General features: G+C 42.8%; 1 long non-coding RNA gene across 2 annotated transcripts; it reads left to right on the top strand.

Moving 5' to 3' along the window:
* Positions 1–9,639: 9,639 nt before the first annotated feature.
* On the top strand, positions 9,640–21,820 carry LOC129735720 (uncharacterized). 2 transcript variants are annotated; one of them, XR_008731550.1, is made up of 5 exons: positions 9,640–10,946; positions 12,619–12,869; positions 13,226–13,262; positions 20,958–21,061; positions 21,152–21,820. It is a non-coding gene; the product is annotated as an uncharacterized LOC129735720 (long non-coding RNA). The 2 variants fall into 2 exon arrangements; XR_008731549.1 differs by having other exon boundaries at positions 20,958–21,820.
* Positions 21,821–22,135: the final 315 nt, after the last annotated feature.

Here is a 22,135-nt window from a genome sequence, read left to right as displayed (position 1 = left end):
TCTGGGGCTGTGAGGGTCAGTGGAGCTACTTGGGTTTCCTCTCTACCCGTGGAAGGCTTTGTACATACTGGGAAACCCCTCTGGGAAGATATGGTCGGCTTCCTTTTCCCTTTGAGTTCCCGGAGCAGATCAGCTGGTGGAGGTAAGGGAAGCCCTTAGGCTGTGAAGGATAATATGCAGTTCCCAGAGCCCTCAGGGCTGGTGTGAAGTGCATCTTCTAAATCCAAAATGTGTGGGCGACCCAATCTCTGCTTTCTCCATAGGGCTGTCATGGCACAGCTCTACCACAGCCTTCAGGACAGCATCAAAGCACCTTTGAGGCACCTGCTATCAGAATCAGTCAGAGATGGTTTAGGTATTCCTGATCCTCCCAGGGACTGAGCTGGATGGCCTCTTGAGGTCTTGGCCAACGCTGTGTTTCAGCAGTTATCATGAGCAAGAAGATCCTGCACTGAGAAATGCTGGTCTGTGCTCCATCTAGCTGGTATGGGGGAAGAGAAACTGCACAGCAGACATCAGCTTTATTAAGCAAACTGTGCAGATGCACCAAGTCTAACCTTGTTTTCCGAGTTGCTCATTTTATCCTTCACCAGTGTGAAACATGATGTATCACTTTTCTGGCAGCATTGCCCCCCCACTCTCGCTTTGGATTCTGCTTACAAAACAAAAAAAGTGAAAAATAGGTTTTGGAATAAAAATAGTTTTAGTGAGAAAGGAAGGTTACACATGAATAAAAAAGAAAGCTGCACCTTTCCAGATATGTTATGCATGAATACAGAAATCAGAGGGGCAGTTTTCTTCTCAAACATGCAGTATAGGTTTGCGTGATAACGGAATGTGAGTTTTTACAGGTAGGTTTCACGGTGTCTTCTGTGATCCAGGCGCAATGAGTTTGGCTCATTTAAAGTTTGTATTTGATCTTTAGGAAGAAACTGTTCTGAGGCTGAGAGAAAAATAACACCTGATGGCTGTTCCCTTTGGCTGCTGTTTGCTTGGAGGCAGAGCCTCCACCACACTATGAGCACACCACCTGTTAAGCTATCCAAGAGGAAGTCCACCGGGATAAAGAAATAGGGGAAATTCTTTTACTGTGTTGTTCACTTCTTACACATTTCTTCCCCATGACAGAAACTGAAATGCTGCTTTATCTATCAATATCCAATTTTATCTATTTTTATATTTGCTTTGGAAGTACAAGAGGTTTGAGGGGTTTGTGGGGCGTGGGTTTGTTCACTGTATTTTTTTTCTTTTGAGAGGGATAAAAAGATAGAGAAGAGGCAAACCAAACCCCTTTTATAGAACATTTGGTTCACAGAGTCTTTTAGATCCTTCTTTCCCAGTTAATGGAACTATTTGATCTGATCTGGCATGATTATCTAGTCTTCAGTGATAACAGATCTAGCCCATAATGAGCTCTGTTGATCCAGAAAAAAGGAGGGTATAACAGCAGAGTAATTTAATTGTGAACAGCTCTTCAGTTAAGTAGGCAATGACATTACAAAGTCAGTGGTTGGAAGCTGAAGACAGAAAAATTATACCTCATTTCTAGTGTGATTTATCTACACACTGAGAATGAAATTAACAATCTTAACAGATTTAAGGGTGCTTTGGACCCTTGGATTCTTGGGCTGGGATCTATCTCACCCAGATTTGGGTGCCCGCAGTGCATCTACTTCTCAGGACTCTCTGTCTTGTTTCCTTTTGGTGAGGATCCAGTCAGCAGAGTTAATGAAGTTTAAGGTGTGATTCACTCAAACAAAGGCAGGCATCTAATTTAAGATTAAGTGAATTAAGCTCCCAAGCTGCATTTGCTGTATTGACCATATCTCCACCGAATGTCAAGGGACCACCAGGTGACATTACAGACACCTACATGCAGGTGGATTATTTCTGTTGCTAAAGGCTTTGACCTCAGTCTAAATGAGATGTTCTAGACCAGCTAACAATGAAAAGCCTGATGCAAAGTGAGGTTTTAGTTGTCTGTTTTGCAGGAAGTCAGAGGGGGTGATCAGGGGCGTCTTCTGGCCATAGAATTTGTGAATCACCAGTGAGTAATTTCTCCAACTACTGTTGAAAACTTTGCTGATGATTTTGGGGCTTTCACTAAGATTTCCCCCATCTCTAACCATACATCTGTACCCTGGCCAGGATATCAAATGAGGGCCCATGGAGAAGCTGCTCTTCTTGGTTTGGATCTTGGCGTGCTGCAGGGAAAAGTGAGGTACTGAATTGTATAAGCACCTTCCTGCTCATCCTACTCATTTCTGATTGATGCCAGCAGAGATACGGAGCATCACCGAAATCAGTAATGTTTTGAGAGAGTTTAGGGGCCTGCCCAGGTGGAATGGCTCACAACATTAGGGCCTTTTTTTTATATGCCGCACTCAATAACGATCTTCTTGGTCTCACTTGCCCCAGTTCACCAATTGTTTCTTCCAGGCTGTTTATGTCCAATTTCATACAAGAGCTGTTTGCCTGCTGTGTGTGTCTTTGTAAGGGTTTCCTCTGGGCCTTGAAATGGTTCCCCTTGCCAATGCACCCTGCCTGTTGTGTCCCAGCTGGTTCCCTTGCTGTGGACATACACTGTTCTCCACCTGCTTCGGACACAAGAGGCTTATCAACGCGTGCAGAGAGCCATACTGAGCCATTTTGGTTCCCAGGACATTTGTCCCTTATGCATTCTTTCCAAGCTTTCTTTACAGCTGATTTTTTCAGGCCACTGGTATCCCTCCCATCCACCAGTGCTTCTCCTGGGCACCTTCTTCCTGATACCGTGTTTTTTCCTGGCTGTTACCCTGCTGGTTCCCTGCCACTCTTCCAGCTGGGATGCGGTAGAGCCAGCTGGCATCAGGAGCATTCACCTTCACCCAGCACCCATCTTCCCTCCCCGTCTTTCTCATAAGAAAGACAGGGAAAGACTTTTTACAAGGGCCTGTAGTGACAGGACAAAGGGTAATGGCTTTAAACGGAGAGAGGACAATTTAGACTGGACATAAGAAAGACATTTTTTACTATGAGGGAGGTGAGACACTGGAACAGATTGCCAAAGAAGCTGTGGATGCCCCATCCCTGGAACTGTTCAAGGCCAGGTTGGACGGGCTTTGAGCAACCTGACCTAGTGAAAGATGTCCCTGTCTGTGGCAAGAGGGGTGGACTAGACAATCTTTAACCAGATCGTTCTGTGATTCTATGATAATACAGCTCTACTAAAACTTCCATTAAATTTGAAGAAACTTTCTGGGTTTTCTTCTTGACTCTTAATTTTGTTTAATGTTTTCTTTTCATCCCACATTTAGTATTGGCCGGATGGCACACTGTTCTATGCCAGATTAAAATACCTTGTGCATTGCATTTCTTCCCACCTAATATAATACTGAAGTCAAGTTCACCACTGTGTCCTACTTGCATTGCTCTCTCCTGACTCATCAGTTTCTTGCCAAATTTGCCTTAGAAGTTTACCATTCTTCTCAATGCTGGCAACAATCCTATTGCTACAATCAAATCTCTAGCAGTTTCGATTTCTTGTTCATCTCTTCATGTCTCTTTTCTGACCTTTACACCTCGTAGGAAATGTACATTTGTTTCCCTGTTGTCCTTTTGTGAACGCTGCAGCAAAATAATCCCCTTTAATTTTAGTTTCACTAGGGACTTTTTAATGTGTTCTCTGTTCTGCCAATAAATTGTCACATCCTGGGGGGATTTAAACCTGTCTCCTTTGCTGAACTCATAGCTTCTCCCAGACTGTTGTTTGCAACTGAATTTTACTTGTCTTTCCATTTGTCATTTTAAGAAGTTTGGTGTGCTCCGAGTCATTTTGGTTCCTTTCCTTCCCCATGACCTACTGTCTTTATTTTCCATGCCTCTTGCTTTCTTTACTTTCTTGTTTCATTAAGTTGGCTTCACTCCCATCAACTTGCCACAGGTATCAAGCTGAACATTGGGACACAATGCACACTTGGGGGTCACTTAATGGTTCCCTCCCCTTTCTCTCTTTTTCCCTTGGGATCACCAACTTCCCCCAGACTGCTCCATGTGCTCCCCTTCTGACCCAGACCAGAGCACACTGCACCTCATTTCTCTTTCCCCCAGTGTTAAAGTCACAGTGATCAGTGGTATTCAGTGGTTTTGTTTCAACACAGCTTCTCAGGGCCACAGGAACCAAGACATGCAAAACTGTAGTGTTCACACCAGTGCTTTTACTCCGGTTGTGCTGGACTAACATGGCTCTTGTTGGTCCAGCACTCACTCAGGTGTGAGTGTTTATGGCTGTGTGTCTCACCCAAGCTACATACTCGATGCTGTCATTGTTCATTCACCATTTGTCTCAGTGCAGAATCGTGAATTAATGCCAATGTTTCTTCAGGGAGCTCCATCACTGACAAGGTCTCAGCCATATGAACACCACTTGCCCCACATGGGCCAGGGACAGGCATCTCCTGGAAGCTTTCCCCATGGGATATGTATCTGTTGCAAGGTGGGACCTTCAACAAGAAACTCTGCCTTTTAATTCCCCTCTTGTTTGTCTATTGGCAAACAAAGGATGCACTCATCTTCCATGCCCTTGGAAACCTTTGTCTGCCTAATGATGTTTTACTGCCTCTTCAAATCCCTGTGAACTATCTAAGTTGAGCAAAGCAGCACAGTTAAACCTCTTAGTCCATGATGTCCTGTAGCCACTGAATATTCCTGAGCAGGAAAATGTGCTACCACTTGAAATATGCAAAGAGTGACTGTAATATATTCATGAAAAATAATAAGCTACCTACAAATGGAGCCACACCTGTTTCCTCCAACCAGAGGAGAAAGTGGATTAAACCCTTGCCTCATTTTTTCACAGCCCTTACAAAACACTGAGCACCGTTTACAGTTGGGAGCCTGATTATCGTTATGCTTCCTTAGCTCAGGGAAAAACAGCTTTTCCTGGTGTAGATTATATTTGCATTTATATTTATCCATTTGCATACAGATTTTTATGCCCTACTCTTGAAAGGTAAAGAGATTCCAGCTCTTTTAAAGGCAATAACAGTTCATTTTATGCCCTGTTCTCCATAACAATAATTGCTATAACTCTGAAGCTCCCCTGGCATTTTAAGGGCAATAAAGAAAGGGGCGGAAGGGAAAAGAGGAGAAAATTCTCCTATTAATTGGTGAGACTCCAGGGTTCGGTTCTACAGTGCTTTACTCCTGCGAGTAATCTCATTATCCTTGGTAGGACTGATTGTACGGAGGCGGCAGGATCATGCCCCAGAAGTCCAGCCTTTAATCAAATCTACCTGTTTAAAAGGAACACATGGCTGCCTTTCAGTGGGAGCCTTTAGCTCTGAAACAAGGATGTAAATTAGCGAAAATGCCTCAGAGGGAGAAAAACTCCATCTGCCAGGTTTTCCCTTTGCTCTTGCTGAAATTAATCTGGTGGGGGGGCGTGGGGGGGGAGGGTGGGGGGTGTAGGGGGGGTGATTCTTTGCCATTTTTCTTTTGATAGAGACTCAGATCTCCATTTACAGAAATAAACACCGGCTTTCTCCATGTGTCTCAGAAAAACACATATAAAGGACTGTGTTATGGATGGGGTAAAAAGCCATATAAATCTTTAGTCAGGAAGCGGTGAGAATTTAATAAAAGTAACAGGCATTTGCCAGGGACTCTCTCAAGTATTGCAGAAACAGAATGGCTCCATGGAGAGGAATGGGAAAGTCTGAAAGTCAGGCAAGACCTGCAGCAGAGGAGAAAGTCAGCAGAGCAGTGTTGCTTGGCTTAAAAAGGATATGAAGATGAATGGATATAATAAAGGTATATAAAATATTGGATTGTACAGAGGAAGTAAAAAAAGGGCTTCCATATAACATTTTTCCTGATAACTAAATAAAAGTCTAAAGAAATGTAAAAGACCACAGTTAAAGCAGATTGCTAGAGTGTTTGTTTATTTTTCCTAACATAATGCATAACTTCCTATCACATTGATATTATTACAGCTAAAAAAAAAAATCAAAAAAAGAATGCTAGTAAATGTACCCAAATCCCCTAAAAGTAAGTTAGAAAGGCAAGTCTTTGAGATAGTCTTCCGTTCAGAGTGTGGTTTAGTCCAGATTCCAGATTTGTGGCTTAATAGAATAAAAAATCGAGTTTTGGGTCATTATATTTTGCATAAATGTGAACAAATGTTACCGTATCATCTGTATCTATCAGATGGGATAAAACCAGGAGAGAAACATCCGCTTTCCCATTCTAAAAAACAAAACGCCAGGTGAAGGACAGAAAAGATGAAGAAAAGCTCTGTTTGTGTCAGAAAAATTTAAAATAAGGCCCCAAAGCAGTCTTGGTCTTTCTTTTTTTTTTTTTTTGTCTGTAAGAACAATCACAAACTCAAGTGGAAAATGAATGAGTCACATCAGAACAACAGCTTGGCTCTTCTTCCACTGTCTCCTTCCCCTGCCTCTCTTCCCACCAGGCATCTGAGGTTCTTTCCAGCTTCTGCCACCTCCCTGGTAGCCTTCAGGAGCAGCTTGATGGAGAGTCATCTCATCTGATGTAGGTCATCTACCTATGTTGATTTTCTACTGCCATGGGTAAAGCAACAAACTACACAGGGAGGTCTCAATCATCTTTTGGGGCATTCCTCCCATGGCAGAAGTCTTGATCCTTTTTAAGGCATTTTGCTATCCAGCTGCTGATACACTGCCATTATAGCTTATTGTTACAGTCAATGCCAGGAATGGAAAGGCAGATGTCCTGGTACAGGACTGGTCCTGCAGTCAGTGGAGGTGAAGAGCCTGGGGAGGTTGGGCTTGGCCTTTTGAACAGCACTAAACAGCCAGGGCAGCCATTATAAAGTGACTTTTAGTGCTTGGCTGCTTCTCCTGACCTGCTCTTTGAGATCAGTTTAAGCCATACCCATTTACACCAAATGAGCATCTGACCTCCATTTTTAGGAAGAGTACCATGCTTGTTTACAAAATAATGGATTTGGCTTCCATCCCAAGCTAAGCGTCTTTTTCTTCTGGCTTTGGCCAAGCTGGGTTCCTGTTATGGTTAGTCCAGGCTTGTACAATAAACATTTGGCAACTGCAGTGTGGTGTTGCTCAGCGTGAACTTTTTCTGCTGCGGCTGGTTACACAAGACTTAGCACTGGGTCAGGTTGAATAGCTGCTGCTGTGGGACAGTATTGGTGAAAGTGTGGTGAGTGGTGGTAGCCGCACCAGCTAGGCTGAGTCATGCCCCAGAGCCTTCCCTGATTCCATCCTGACATTGTCCAGACCCTTTTCAGCTGTGGCACCCTATGGAAATCTGTCCCACGGTCCCCACAACTGGGTAGCAGAGTATTTGGAGAGGCTTAGAAGTGCTAGTGGAACAAAGCAGGTGAGGTGGTAACAGTGCATCTAGCAGAGGCTGGAGGAGAAGCTGCACCATGCCACCGCTGTTCCCTCTGCCCAGCGCTGTGGTGTGTAGCTGCTGATTGTTCTCCAGCACTGAGTAACGCGGAGCCATCCACTCTCACATTCAGATTTAATCATTAAATCGGAGCACTTTTAAACCACTATTTACTTAAAAAAAATAAAATTACTTTTTTTTTTTTTTTTACAGCACAGAGACCTTCAGCTTGTTCTTTGTAAGCTGAGTGTGTGCAAGTGAATTAAATACATGTTGCAAGGAACAAAACTGTACTTAACACAACACTATTCAGTATGTACAGCTTCATTCCCATCCGCAAAGAAATAGGGTCAGCCTCCTGCAGCCCAGTGGGAGAGACTTGGCTCCTCACTCAGCCTGTAGAGATGACAACTTTCTGGGCAGAGCTAGATGTAGGTTTTGAACAGATTTATTTATAAAAAATTGATGCAGTCTCGCCACAGCAGTGATTTAATTTGGATACAAATATATAAGGAAACTTATACGGACCAGACAAACATCTGTCAGGAATGAACAAGGCACAGATAATTTTGTCTGAGCAGGACAATGAACTAGGAGACCTCCTAAAGCTCTTCCAACTGTTTTCAGTAGTAACTTGATCCTGTAAATTGACAGTAGTTTTCCCAGGCAGGGCATGCGGTTACAGTCCCTGGGAGCTGATTTTTGGTAACAATGAAAGTGATGCTTACTGCAGCACAGGTCTGACATGCAGATGAACTCATCAGTCTCTGCAAGACCCCATATCTCAGTTTTGCCAGGCTAACATCTGAAACCTTGTATGTCATTATCTGCTACATCGCTCCCCTCCCTGATCACCCATCCTCTCGGACTTTCACTTCCTTGCTCTGATTTGATTGTGCCTGTGATGTTGAAACACTCCTCTCTGTGTATCTCCTGCTGCTACTATTAGTTCCTTTTTTACTTTCTGAAATCTCTTACATTTGTTTACAGATGAAACCCTCTGAACTTCCCCTAAGTCACCACCTCTGCCCATTTTCCTGCGGAGACGTCTTTCATAATTTTACTTTTTTCATTAATTTTAAAGTTTCATATTCTTTCTCTTTTTAGTTTCTTTTCATGTTATTTTCTTTTATTCTCTGGAGTTTTCCAGTGTATAGCTCATATTCTTTCCCTTGCTTTCCATTTTCCTGGAGCTGCCTACTACAGAAGTGGTCATCTTTCTTTTCTTGGTAAATTTGATGCTTTTTTGTTCGCACATAACTGTTTCATCCTCCTGAAGATCATGTGGGCTGTAGAAACACAATTTGTTTCACCAATCCATAAAAGAGAGTCTCTCCAAACTAAAATTTCTCCAAGCTGCACTAGTTTTCCTTCTAGCTGCCTCAGGTTTCAATTTTCTGTGCTTTTCACAGAAAGTCTATATATAAGGTCATATTCTTTTAGCTGACTAATCTTGCCCTGCCCAGGACAGCCAACAGTCTGGGACTTGCTTGGCACAGGGAAAACCTGAGATCCAGCCCCTGATGGGAATCAACAAAGGACTTGAACTTTGGTCATCTTTGTCCAGCATGGAGACCCTGTCCACCAGATTATTGACCCTTCTAAGATGTGTGGCTCTCAGAGGTCTGAGAAGATCTTCTAGAGGTCACAGATTTGTTCTGGTGTGAAAGGGAGAAATCTCAAAGATGGAAGTGGTCTGGGAAAACCATTTCCCACAGAGCTGCCACAGGACTCATATCCCCTGCTTTGTACAAGTGGTCACAGTGTGGGGATTGGGCTGGTTTGCTCCTGATGTCAGCCTTCTCCTGGACTTTGCGACCGCTTACAAAGTAGTAATTTGAGATTTTTCCCTAATTTGCTCCCTTTGGCCCTGAGCATGGATACCAAACATTGCTGATTGCTTCTCCCTCTCGTTCATCCTTTAGAACAGCATGGGTCTCTTCTGCTCCTGCAAAGCTGAGCATTACTCCAACTTGCAAGTGTAATTTGCCTTAGTATGGAGATCACAACTGCATCTTTTTAGGACAAGCTGTATTTATTTCTCCATGTTGTAAACTCAAGGCAGAATCTCCATCTTTTACTAATATTATTTCTCTAGACGAAAATTTCCTTCCTCTTTGCCAGTTCATACAATAGAGTAAAATTGCTGTTAGGATAGGCTGTGCGTGTTTTGATGGACACATACAGGCAACTGCACAAGTCTATCTCACAAAAAGAAGATAAAAGGGGGGGGGGGGGGGGGGGGGAGGGGGAATCACACCCTATTTTTCATCAGTCACCAGAAATGTAATCTGTGTTTTACTTGGAAATATTGAAAGTATAAGTCTTCTTATTTTCAGTTAAAGCAAATTAGCCTGTTCTTCCTCTTTATTTACAGGTGAAACCATAACTTTTCCTGCCAAATGAATCTGCCAAATACTGTTTTGTCTTTAAATACTTTTTAGAGGTTTGGTTTTTTGGTGTTTTTTTTATTTATTTATTTCTCTTTTTCCCCTCCTCTGTATGCCTGTAATGTCCCAGTTTTGCCTTTGTTTTGCACAGGAATAAGCAAAGACAGCTCTAATTTATGCGTTAATTTTAAAAGGTGTAAAATTCAGTACAAGATGCCAAGGACAGTGGCTTATACATGCAAGACCTGCTCCAGTCATAGGCTGCTGTGTTCTAGTCCGTATCCTTAAATTCTGCAAAAGTGTATCCTCTGTTACTGAAGCTGGAATTGGAAGGATGAACAGTATTAAATTAAGAATCTATCTGTATTAAATTAAAAATCTGTTACATTTCACTAGTGTTATTAATGTGCCATCTAAATTCCCCATCTAACATATAGACAAACTAATCCTCAGACAAAGCTCTGACATCCTGTAAAAATACACTGTTCATTGACTAATTTTTCCTATTGTTTTCTTCTCTCAGTTGTTTTATTTTCATGACCAGAAAACTTCAGCCCTTTGCCTGTGGGTAAACAGCTAAGTTGCGTAAGAATAAAACAAGCAATATTAATTGCAATAAAAGTATAAGCGGACCTTCTGAGTTTAAAGTTTAAAAGCATTTAAACTTCATGCATTTAAAGTGAGATTGCTTCATCCTGTAGTCCAGATTCTTCCTTTGCTGTGGCTGTCTCACCCGCTAGTGAATAAAAATTGAATGCGTTTCTCCTAGCAGCGTGCCGTGAGAGACTGATGTGGTCCAGAGTAGAAAGAGGAGGTGTGGGGGACGTGACCATTGCCACCAGGATTGGTGTTGCCTGACCATTGAGCAGATATCCAAGCCACCAGTGTCAGGAATTTGGGCAGCCTTGTTTTTTATTCTTGTCCTCTGACTTACTTTGCAGCTCCTGCGGTGTCCTGCAAGTCATTCTTTCTGCTTCACCCTTCTCCTCTGTGGCAGGAGAAGGCTGTCCTGTTTGCTGTGAGGAGATGCTGCAAGGTTTCAGGAGCTGATGACTCCAAAGACTTTTTCAGCAGAAAGCTGCTGGCATTTGCAGTGCAGCTTCATCATGGAGCTGAAGTGAGCAAAAAGATTTCCAGAGAGGATGTTCTGTGACATCTGCCACTTAAGACTTCAAGGCATTTGCAGAGGTGAAGTAAGCATACTGTTAACTGACTAGGAAGCAAATCCTTTCTCTTTAAAGTTCTTGTTCGATGCAAACTACAGGGGAAAAGGAATGGAAAGCATCAATCCAGATCATTTACTGTTACCCCCAAGGAGCAGATTCATTGTCTATTTTCAAAAGACTGCCATACAGCTATTAAAGAGCGTTCTTGGCTTCTTGGGGAGAAAGGGAATGTACCCCTGTTGCTATTAATTATTAATAATTGCTGGCATATTTAATGAGTTCAGAAAATGATCAGTTCATTCACAATAATCTCTTCTGCCTGCCCCCTCCAGATCCTCTAGGAAAAAAAACCCAACAGACAACAAAATGGATCTACTAAATTTCAAGATGACTAATGACACTTACATAGCATTAAATAGCAGGATGAAGACAGAATTTCTGTAAAGGATGTTGCTGCTTAGATAGCTTTAGAAATGCAGGACACTTTTATTTCACTTAAAAAAAAAAAAAAAAAAAACCAAAAAAAGAAGAAGGTGGTAGAGACAGACTTAAAATAACCCAGCTACTGAAATGTCATTATTTTAACTTGATTTTGAGCATGCAAATAAAGGAAAAGAATGAGGAATGAGGTATTCAGAAAGAGCAGGTCCCTATAAAGGCTAGTTAAAGTCAGTGACAAAAATTGAGAGGCTGGTCCCAAAGGGGAGTCCACGCTGTGTGAGAAGGGAATTGCCCTGTGAATGTATTTAGTCTGCAGCCATTTGGGGTGCAGCTTTTGTGCTGTCTTTACTGTGCCTAGTAAAATAAGATGCTGGCTTGTGACTAGGAATCCTAATGCTGATCCCTAACTAATGCTGATCCCTAACAGCAGCCAGCATTGTTAAAATGTCAGCAAGAATGATAAGAGATATCAGGCATTTGGGACAGTGGGAAAGGCAACAACTACGTTTCTGCTCTTTTATTTGCAAAAATGGGTTCTGGCAGTTACACATCTGCCGAGGATTGCTTTGCTCCTTAGGAATAGAACAGGAAGGAGAAATAATAGGAAAATATTTTATGAAGTGTGACAGCAGATGGGCTATTACATATGACTCACTGTGTGGTGTGCTGGCAAACTCTTACTAATGACCTTGTGACTCGGCAGCCACTTCGGCAGAGGTTATAGACTTGACAGGCCATCTCTGCCTGGCAAAGGTGAGCCTGAGCCCAGCAAGCATCATGCTGTTCTGAGACTCGTGATGCCAAAAATGTGTTACCTGAGTCAAGGAAACTGAATTATGTGGATAATTAAAATTTATATCAGAGTTGAGTGTAGTTGCCTATGTGGATACTGAAGTTATTTATGTCCACAACCATTTCATCAGTCTTATAAGTTATCAAACAAAGGGGCCCTTGCTAAAGGTGGAGGTATTAAATGGGGGTGTCTTACCCACATATTAAGTAGAGGTGAGGGGAGGACTGGACCTGGCAAGAAGGTGACAAATATAGTGAAAATGCCAGAGCCATCTACAAATTGATAGATCCATGTTTTATTTGTCCTTTAAAAATCAACCACTGTACAATGAGATGTACAAAGTACAATGCACAAAGAGGAGACCACTGTACAATGCATGGTAGGGAAGACCCCTGCTGCAGAAAGGGAATGTCCAGGCTGATCTAATACTTCTTCTCTATTTTTAATTTCTGTGTCACAGATGACCATTTTATCATCAAGTCTTCATGAAGCCCAAAGATCACCAGTTTTCGAATGGCTGTAGATTCACACCACGGGCACAGGAGACTGTCAGGGGAAGATGACCTGTAACTCTGGTGTCCAAGCTCTCCTTTGGTGCTTGTATTACAGAGCATCTAAATCACATATTACAGCCGTTTGGATTGTACCACCTGCTGAAGCAAGCAGCCAGAGACGTAGTCCTGTAGCTACCTGTGATGTTTCCAGTTCCAGGTGCATTTGGTTTTGTTTACAGCTGCATTGGACTTGCATAGAGAAATGCTTACACCTCTTACCAGTGCCTTGGAGGCTACAAGACCTTGTGGAATAATGAAATTACTATTCTGTCACCACTTCAAACTTTATATAAGAAGACATAGGAGGCATGAAACAGCTTGTATGTGATACATATTTGGGGTACTATGGGAATTCTATACTTTTCCCTTCTGTGCCCTTGGGGAGTTGTGTCTCCTTTGTCTTAGGGGAGCAGTTTCTGCCTAGGCTGCTCCAGAGGCCACCAAAGCTAGACAGAGAAAGGAATGTGCCCTCTCTCCTGCACCTCACTAACACGTTTTATTGATTTATTACAGGGAGCCTGATCTTTGCTGGAGAAGCCCTCTTGGGAGGGTAAGTATGAAGCAGCTGCCAGTAAAGGCAAACCTGAGGGCATATCCCTGCTGAAGGTGTGACACAGAAATTTGGTGGCAGGGCAGGGATCTAAGAGAGCTTGGGAGGAAGAGAACCTCTGGTTCCCAGCTCTTTGAGGGAGAGGGGAGCTTTCCTGCCCTCCACAGTCACAGTCTGCAGACCTCCGACAAAAAGGGAGCAAATCTCAGCATCTTCCTCTTCAAAACTTACTCCTGTAGTGAGTTCAAAGGAAGTTTGAAATATTCTTTGTAATACCCACAGAACTTCAGGGTTCAGATACCTCACTTGCCAGCACTCACGAAGAATGAATAGTTCAGTGAAGCTCACATGCCTGTGTTTTTCAGATCCCTGCACCAGATTGATAATTTGACTCACTGTAACAAGTCAGAGCAACCTCAGTTCATTGACCCTCATAGAGCTGTTGCAGCAGCAGAGTACGGGCTTGCTCGGGGCACATTCCCGGTGCATTCCTGGAGCTAGGGATTATTTGGGGTGGTGCAATACTGGGTGTCCTCCTGCCACTGGGATATCTCAACAAAGGTTGAACCCCTGCAGTTGCAAAAGCACAGCTGGGAATTTGGCCTGTGATGTTCTCTGGTCTTATCCCTGTTCATAGCTATGCAACCCAGAGGAATATGGAGATGCAGAAGGAAGCGGAGAGCTCTCCTCTGACAAGGAGGAACTGTGGGCCTTTGTGCAATAACCCTGCACTCCTTATTTTCCAAGAGCTTTATTAGCCACTCTTGCATAAAGCCAAACTAACACTATCTCAGGACAAGCATCAGAGTCCTCCTATAGCCTCCTGAGCTTCCTGAGGCCAGTGCAAGTACCAGCTTTTCCTAATGCAGGAGGGTTGCCTGTGTAAACTTCACCCCGTGACTTCAGCCATGTAATCTGTATTCAGAAAGAGATGCTGCCTTTGGCCCTCTGGCTGCCGTTGTCTGGCTGTTACCTGTGCAACCGTTGCAGAGCACCGTGGCAAGGGAAATGCAGCAGACACAGCTGGAGGTGATGTCAAGCGGGGGGGTGGGGGGTGGTGGAAAGAGATCGAAAGTTGAAGGCAAGAGTGAAACTCTAATTGAGGATCTGTAAGGTACTGTGAAGATCCTGTCTCCCCTTGGTGGAGCATGCATGGAAAATACAAAAGATTTCCTGCCCTACATCTCATGCTACAATGCGTCTCTGGAGGTTACAGTCCATTTCTACACGATGATTCCTCTTATTTTTCCAAGAGGTGAGGATCCCCATGCAGGAAGTTAAATCCTAGAGGAAATGGGCTTGTTTTCTTTTGGCTTCTTCTATCAACTCCGTCCCCATAGGACCTCAACTTTCCCAAGATTACAGACCAGCCACCAATGTATGTGATGTAGGAAGGCATCCTGCTCTGGAATTTCCTGCTGTCCCACCTTTAAAACAGATTTTGAGCATCACTCACCAGTGAGGCCCAAACCAGGCGCTCTCAGCCCTAATACAAACTCCATTGCTCCACAAAAGTGCTCATGCCCTCCATCCCCCCTACCTGTGGACAGACACATGTTGTCCAGAGAAAAGAATTTCTTGAATTGGGGGTGGGTAAGTATAAATGGGCTTTTTTCCTCTGTGCCAGGAGTGGAGCAGGACCTGGTAGCAGTTTATCAGTATAGGCAGCTCCCGACATTTTTGCAGGCAAGCCTCTCTTGAGCAAATTTGACATGTCTTCGTCCCTTCCTGTGTCCCCACTTTCTTCCTAGCCTGGTGGTGATGCTGACACTGAGCTAGTACGACTACCCGAGCCTGTCTGTCCTGTAGTGCTTTCTCCAGGGCTCCCTGTGTGTGAAGCCCCTGGAGCTGACAGAGCACCAAAAAACATGTTCATGGGGGTAATCTGTGCCTCCTGCTTGCAAAGTACTCCTGTTCCACGGAGCTGTTGGAAACAAGAGCCCCATTATGGCCCATTCCCCTAAAAATGGGGCTTCTGAGGTGGTTGTGGTTCCTAGAAGCCGATATCAATGCAGGATCAGGTCCTTACCAAGGAGGTTTTGACCTGTTTGGGTAAGAAGAGCTGAAAGGACAACATGAAATCATAAATTAGGTGTATGAAAAGTTCAGAAAGATTTATCTTGTGAAAATGAGGTTAGTGCAAGGAGAGAGCTTTGCTCAGCTTCTGCAAATTTCCACTCTAGTCAGCTGCAATCATGTAAAGAATGAATAAGTGGAATGAAGGGCAGCATTTTGCAGTAAATTCCTCGTGTTCTGAAGGTTTCCTCTGGACTGAAAGAATAGTAACTATCATCCATTACAAGGGTGTGTAGATGTGATCAGGTAGAAACAATCTCGAACAAATGCAGCAGAAGCAGCTTTAAGATGCAATGAGCGTTCTGACTCAGAGAGAATGATTTCACAGGGGAAAAATCCAAAGTAAAACTCCAAGAACAATGCTAATTAGAGATGTGTCAGGTGCTTGGCTCTGGATTACTGTTTTGCTAGTGTGTGCATTTCAAAGACAAGTCACAGGCAAGAAACAGAACAAAAGATGTTGAAATTTCCCCATCTTTTTTTTTTTTTTTTTTTTTTTTTGTCTTCCTTGAATTAGGCTGAGTGAAGTCCTTGGGAGAGGAGGCTGGAGAATGAGCTGTGCTGAAGGCTCACTAGCCCCAGCTAGTATGCCATCCACAGCTGGTTTCATTATTGGCTAAACTGTTGGAAACGCAATCCAGAATGAGGGAAAACTGAATTCTGTGGTGAAAAACTGGGAGATAATTTTTTAACTCTCAAAACCCGCCGTAATTTGCGGCTTCAGACAGGACAAAAAGCAATGGCAGTGTGAGAAAAAACTGCTTCTGGCTACGCATCCTACCTTGCTTCAGACTAACAGAAAACTTAGCAAAAAAATTTGAGCTTCGCAACTATACACAGTTCTACTCCCCAGGGTCCTCACTGGCTAATTAGCACTCTCCCTGCCAACAGCAGTGATCTTTTCAAAGTCCAGCTTTCTTCCTCTGTTGAAACCGAAAGGTTTTTGCAAGCAAGGGCATTAGTTGCAGGTGAAAGCTTCTTTTTAATGAAATTGGGACCAGGTTTCTCCCTGAGATTTTGATCATCCATTTTGCCTAGCTTTTTTTTAAAAAAAATTTCTCACAGATGTTCCTTCTTATGTCTCATCATACTTGATACCACTTCAGTGCTCGCTACCTGGGTTAGCCTGTACATTGTAAGGCCCCTCTCTCATGACTTTCAGTAAATATGAGACAATCCTATAAGTCACCAGTTTTGCTGGTTATATATTGACATTTGGAAACCTTTTCCTATATAACCTGTCTATAAGAGACAAATCTCAGCTGATGCTGCCTGCCTGTCTGTCCTAGAAGAAATTCCCTGTGCTCAGAAGACTAACCTGTTATTGATCATGCTTGGGAAAGACCCCTGAGGGTTTGCTAGGTATGATTTATGCTTTTTTTCTCTTTTCTGCTTGCTCAGCATTCAGCCATTTGCTTTCTTACTGCTTTAATGTTGTCTGTTGCAGTGGTTTGTGTTTAGTAATTGATTGTACCTTAATGTCAGGATAAAAAGCAGTGGTAAAATGAGACACTTAAAAACAATGACTTAGTGCATGTGCACATATGCCTATGCATCTGAATATAAGTAACCTGATGTATAACAGGATTAATAACTGGAAAAGTGTTTTTTTCTAGCTGAGGTGTTTTTTTCAGATTCTGTAATTGTGATTTGAAGGGTGTTTAATGCACTGATTCTCTCAACCCCCTCCCTTTGCTTTCCACCTCTCTGCCCTGCCCTGCACCCCACATGTGCAAGGAGGAGCTCGCCCTCAGCGGAGGGCAGTGGGGAGATGCCCAGGCATTGAGAGGGATCTCTGACAGGGCACCCCAAGTCCTGTGCTAGCACCCTGCTTCTGGGATTTTTGCCCCCTTTTCACCTGACCTGTGCATGTTTGCTGTCCAGCTGCGGGTGAATGCAAACCTCTCACTGAAACCTCTCTCACACAGTCAAATTCAAGCCTGCACCGGTGACCCTGCTGCTTGCTTCTGCTGTCATTTTTGATCTTGTAGGGGATGAGAATATATTCACATGCAAAGTTGTAAACTGCCTGCACTTCACCTGCCTATTCCGGTGAATAAACAGAAAATTCTGCTTATGGCACATCCTTTCAACAGGGGAATACTTAGCAGATGAACTAAGGCACTGAAGCGTGAGTACCATTAGCCACACTTGCCAAATGAAGAAAGAAAGAAAGAAAAAAAAGATAGTAAGGCAAAAATCCCCTGGTTTGGAAAATATTTCCTGACTATCTTACCTCAGCCACATACTAGAGAATCTAATCCTGTTAAAATTCCTCCCAAGTCCTTCTATCCTCATAAGAGCGTTTAACTTTATATACCTCTTATGAATAGTTCTCCAACAAATTATATTACCTGCGTAAGTATCAGTTTTGGGGGTTTCATTATGTGATTTTTGTTTTGTTTTATAGAAGGCTCTTTGTACACTGATGGCATTACAGAGCTGATGAGTAGTTTGATTTACATGAAATAAAATGGGGAAAATTGCATGAGTAAGATGAGCTAATGAAGCATTGAAGAAAGAAAATGTTACTGTGCTGTCAAAAAAAAAAAAAAAAAAAAAAAAACAACCAAAAAACCCCACACCAAAAAAAAACTCTGTAGGCTGACAAGAAACCAGACAAGCAGACTCTCTGAGTAATAAATTTACCAGCATTTTAAGACATTTTTAGTTTTGATAACATCTTTACAGGGAATGGCCTGAATCAAACTTTTATGTTTTAGTATCTTAAGATTTGGGGTGTATGGACAAATAGGAACTTGCAAGTGTGTCTCTGTTGATTTAGTGGGTTGACTGAAAATCCTGAGCCAAATAAGTCTTAACATTTGTGTCCAGCAGTAGTTTTAAATGTTCTTTTTTTTTTTTTTTTCCACTTTTCACTCTCTCTTAGTGGGAGCTTTAGGCTTGTAAGGGACAATTTCACTTATTCAAGTAGTGAGATGTTAACTGCTCAGGCGTATTTGTCTTGTTCGCAAGAAGCAGTGGAGAGTGGGAAATCTATGGACCTTGGATTAATTTCCCTGGAGTTTAAAAGATAGTCTGGATTTCCCCCCCCCCCCCCCCCCCCCCCCTTGCTTCTGGAAAATTCAGCCTGTAGATCTTGGTGCCTACAATTTTTTATTTAAGACATTGGTGCAAAATCTCTGAAAAGCCTGATGTGAATCATCCCAAAGAATCACATTTTAAATTATTTGCTTAAAAAAAGCACCAATGCTGGTGCCAAAAAACAGTCTGTAGAATAAAACCCAACTCTTCTGTGTTTTATGACCTTAAGGGGAAGCACTCCAGGGTTGTATCTGCTAGCTTGTACTAATGTCCAAGGGCTATGATCCAAAACTGCGATTTTTTCTGCCTGATGGGAGACTGCAGGTGTGGCTTGGTGTCTCTGTCCCAGGATGGAGGCTTCTGTACACCTGGGAGAGCTGCACTTCTCTCAGATAGTGCATTTGTCTGAGTGTGTGTCTCTTGCATCCCAAATGGATGTGTTGGGTGGTATTAGCAAGCATTTCCAAGAGGCGCATCTCTGCAGCATGTGTGTGTCAGGCTCACAGAATAAGTCAGTCAAGTGAGTGCCTTGGGATTTGCCTGCTTCTGAACCAAATTTTGGATTTTTGACCCCTGTGAGACTGCCAATGGGTGCAAAAGCTCAGGCAGCAGGGATTAGCTATGGCCACCTGGGTGGTGTTTCTGGGATTCAGCCTCTTGGCAGCCCTAGGAATGGCTTTCAGCACCACCTTCACAAGCAGAAAGCCTGATTTGCATCCCTGACTCTAGGGCATCATTTTTGCTTTTCTGACTCACTGGCTGTGCTGTGTTACCTTGCTGGGGCTATCAGACAGCATAGGTCAGGGAGGCTCAGCTGTCTGTCCGAGGCGCCTTGTTCCTTCTCCTGTCCCTGCCAGCCTGCCCCAGACTGAGGAGTGGAAGCCACCGATTGCCATGTCCCTCGAGTCTCCCCTAAATGCCCAACAGCCAGACCCTGCCCTGTGCCTATTGACCGCTTTTTACTGAGGCGATACTGAAAAAGGAAGGAAACGTTACACAAAGCGATTAAGGACAAAAAGTCACCAGCCCGAGAGGGATGAGCCCCAGTCCTTGTTTAGTTGCAATGCAATCTTTACATGTAATGATTTATGCTTTGTGTCTCTGAGAGCACTTCTCCATATAAAATTGGAGAAGTTGGTTCATATAAAATTGGAAAGTTGGTTCGGAAATGTTCGGATACACACAGGGGCACCATTACCCTCTGTTCTTTTTCATATTAGTGGCTTCGCAAGTCAGGTCAGCCCTTATCTGAGATGCTGGTGCCGAGGCCAACTTATCTGATCAGATCATCTATTCTGGTGGAGTGGCAAACAAGAAATTTTGCAGAATCCATATTATTGTGAATTTGCATTAGTATATTCACACCATTGATCCATATATCCTTTTATCATTGACTCATAAAGGAAATGCCAAACTTGTTCTCTGTTGAAAATCATTCTCTTTCTTTTACTCCGATCACTGACGTTATCTGGTGCTTTCTGTACAATTTTCTCATTCTTCTCTGCATTGATAATGCTGGATATTTTAAACTTCTCATCAGCAAATTCCATTTACAGCAGGCACATTTTTTTTGTGCAATGCTATTAATGAAATTATTGTCATGTCAGTCCTGAGACCAAACCTTGAGGAACTCCAAAAATACTCTCTACAGCCCAGCAGTTCCCCTTTGAGCACAGGCCGTTATCATCTCCCCATTAGTCAGTTCCTTTTCTGCAGTTTTGGATAGTGCCTGTCATTTTGGATCTGCATCGTCACCGTGTCCCAGACACTGGAACATGCCACAGACAAAGTTAAATGAGGGAAGCTGGTTTCTGAGGCACATCTGTACCTGTTTGATACTTTCTGACCAGTCCCTGGTACCAAGCTCTGAACCATGTTGCAGACATGGGTACCTTATTGCCTAAATCTCAAGCCTTGCTTCCTATCCCAACATTAATAGTTCGGGAATGTGCCAAAGATCTTAGTCTCAGAGTTTTGATTGGGTTTATACTGACCAACACTATCTCTGACTGGTACATCGCTCTAGACACTGGTTGCTATGGGCTGCTCAGTGGTGCCTGTTGAAGCAACATCCATTTAATTTCTCTTTTCAGACTTTCCCCTCAGCTGCCTTCCTGCCCACCTCTTTGGGTTTCTGAAGAAATATTTCCTTTGCTGTCGTCCTCCAAGAGTTATTCCTCTACAAAAGATTGCCAGTCAAGCTGAGATTAAGATATTCATACCAAGTTGGTAAAGAGCTGGTCTATTTAAAACTCAGGTGTTCCCCAAAGATGAACGAGTTGTGCTAAATCCACTGGAAACATCGGTGTGCATTAACTTCGTCTGGCCTTTTACATATAACTTTTTCTATACTGAACCCACTAAGTGCCTGAACTTAATGCCAAATCGTTGCCTGATTGAAACAATTCTCAGTACTAAAACGTATACCAGGAGAGATTCTGGGAATATAAACTTCTGTGACCTAATTCTTAACCAAAGTAAAATGATATAGCTCTTGATTTCAATGAAGCTTTGTTAATTTGTACCAGCTGAAATTTTAGCTCGTAATTTGGTTTTCTTTTCTTTCTCCCTCAGCTCCTTAAAATTTCCACTAAGTCCTCTCCCTGAAATGTCACATGAATCTGGTAGGCCACAGGATTTTACAGTGGTTCACTGAGATATATATGGCTGGGAGAAAGGTTAGTCACATATTTGTCAGAGGAATGTTGTATCTCCTATGTAGAGTAAGCGATTGTCATCAAGAGCCTTATCTCCCCCCCGTATCGCAGGAAGAGTGGCACCAGGCTCGATCGTCAATAAAAGCACATACGAGGAAGATGGCTGCTTTGACTGCATGAAAGCCTGTTCAGAGATATGAGAATAAGGAAGAGCAGAAAAGGTCCTGTGGTGGAAATGTAAAGCCAGTTGTGATGGTTTGTGGTATAAAACAATCTACACATCAGAAGAGTCATTGAATTTAGGACAAGTTTAGCGCTGGTCAGCCTCAGCCTAGTGAGCTGAGCGGGACACATCTGCTCTCAGCATAGGGGGCGTGAAGCCAAAACATGAAGTTTACCCCAGCCAAGATTGTGACCAGACACAGATCAAGAAAGCAAAATAAATTAAGTTCTATGAGAAAAACAAGATAAAATTGGGGTGGAGGGACAGAGGAAGAACATGTGGGTGTGTGAATTTCTGAACCTACCATATACTTCCTCCTATGATTATTTTCCCTACCGGTGGCAACTTTCTTGTAAGGTAGAACTTTTATGGCAGTAAGAAATGTATTAAATACATTCAGACCAGCACAAGCCTCAAATTAAAAATGTTGTGTTTTTATTTCTCCACTTAGATTGCTATTTCTTTTTCATTGTATTTTGATATTTAGAAGCTGTCTGCCTTCCTCAGGTTTGCTTTCCCTTGTTTCCACTTAAAGGTAATTGGATTTTATTAATGAAAACCAGCTTCCTCCTCCCCACCCCCCCCCAAAAAAAAAATGGCCTCTGATTTTTAACTGTAGGTGTAGTTTTAGCAAAAACTTCCACTACTCATGGAACATCTTGTTTGTTTTGAGACAACAAATGTTATAACTCTGTTTCCTTTAAATCAGTATTGAAGAATGAATCAAATCTTGTATGTTTTTCAGTTGAAAATGTTGAGAAAATTGATGCCTGATGAGAAAATGCAGCCAGATTGAGTCTTGAACAGGTCAATGAAAATGAGCATGATACACTGTCTTATAGTCTTTGGTACAAATGAATCATTTAGTTGTG

The sequence above is a fragment of the Falco cherrug genome, chromosome 3 (genome assembly GCF_023634085.1).
Source record: "Falco cherrug isolate bFalChe1 chromosome 3, bFalChe1.pri, whole genome shotgun sequence".
NCBI lineage: Eukaryota > Metazoa > Chordata > Aves > Falconiformes > Falconidae > Falco > Falco cherrug.
This window is presented reverse-complemented; position numbering and strand designations above follow the sequence as displayed.